The following is a 1,168-nucleotide window of genomic DNA, read 5'->3' as shown; positions in this document are numbered from 1 at the left end:
GTATTCAGAAAGAGACAGAGAGAGAGAGAGAGAAGAGGGGAGGAGTAGATCTTGCGAGAACTTCAGGGCGGGTGAGAATAGCCACTTTCTTAGTAGGAGAAATAGTGCTGGCCAAAATATTTAGGCCTACCCCACGTATCTGTGTTAAAATTCGTAAAATAAAACCTTTTTTCCCTACATTTACCTTTTCTGCAACATAACGGGTTTGAAATCTGAGTGCAAGAAAGCTGTCTGAGTACAATAAATAGATGTGATAGCAGCAGAATAGATCAGATCTTATTTTAGTTTAGTTCTCTAGATTAGAATTCTTGTCTTAGAATAGAACCTGAAGTCAGCAGCCAGTGCCACATTGTGGAGACCATGTGCATGTTATGTACTCATTACGCAATGAACATGCATTGTTCTTGAAACAAAACAACTATAGAGCTAACTTAACATTTAAACAGCCAACTTGAAGCCCGAAAATAGTACCAAACTCTCAATATTACCCTAGGCAACTTCACCAACACGACAGCTCACAGTAAAGATGGCCGATAGACCTTTGTTCTGTAAACAATTCAGTAAGTGAGCTCACAAAATATGTTGTTTCAAATTCCGGAATAAGGGACATTGAATTTATTACATTTTCACATCTTCATATGATAGATGACATAAATATTGCTGTCATAAACCCTAAAGTTTACGTTCAAGTCTAAAATCAACTGAAAGGTGTAGTGATGAACATTCAATTTCTAGAATGTTTACCGTACTTGAAATGTTTTCGTTTTCGTAAAATGTTGGTCTGGAATAGTAGCAAGAAGATTATTTTCCTTTGGCCTAGTGGGGTTATTTATTGCGTTGTGCAGTTGAAACGACAATGCCAATGTGTCTGAACTCGGTCGTTGTAACATAAGAGAACACCATTTGCGACCCAAAAAGACCGCACGTTGCTCAACGCTATGTGAGCGTTTCAAACGCCAATAAGACATAGATCTAAGCCTTTTTGTCGTTGAACTGGACCCGTTATAAGTATTTAATAGCATGTAGATTTCCACACATGTCGTGTCGTGGAGACGAAGAGTGCATTCCTGAAACATGTGCATTCTCGTTCATCAGCACTATAAGTAATGAGGAACGTATTCGTCGAAGGGGAGAGAGGAGGGATGGGGTGAGAGAGAGAGGGGGGGGG

The 1,168-nt window shown here is 39.6% G+C and overlaps 1 protein-coding gene across 2 annotated transcripts in view; it reads right to left on the bottom strand.

The window, feature by feature from the left end:
• LOC101856464 (GRB10-interacting GYF protein 2) overlaps positions 1-540 on the bottom strand; it is a 60,332-nt gene extending 59,792 nt beyond the window's left edge. For both annotated transcript variants that reach the window (XM_005108175.3, XM_035972367.1), the window contains exon 1: positions 489-540. The gene's annotated coding sequence lies outside the window, so the exon portion shown is untranslated. The remainder of the gene's footprint in view (positions 1-488) is intronic.
• Between the last annotated feature and the right edge of the window lie 628 nt (positions 541-1,168).

Source organism: Aplysia californica, unplaced genomic scaffold (assembly GCF_000002075.1).
Source record: "Aplysia californica isolate F4 #8 unplaced genomic scaffold, AplCal3.0 scaffold00666, whole genome shotgun sequence".
NCBI lineage: Eukaryota > Metazoa > Mollusca > Gastropoda > Aplysiida > Aplysiidae > Aplysia > Aplysia californica.
Note: the sequence above shows the minus strand (reverse complement) of the source record. Positions and strands in the feature narration are given on the sequence as shown.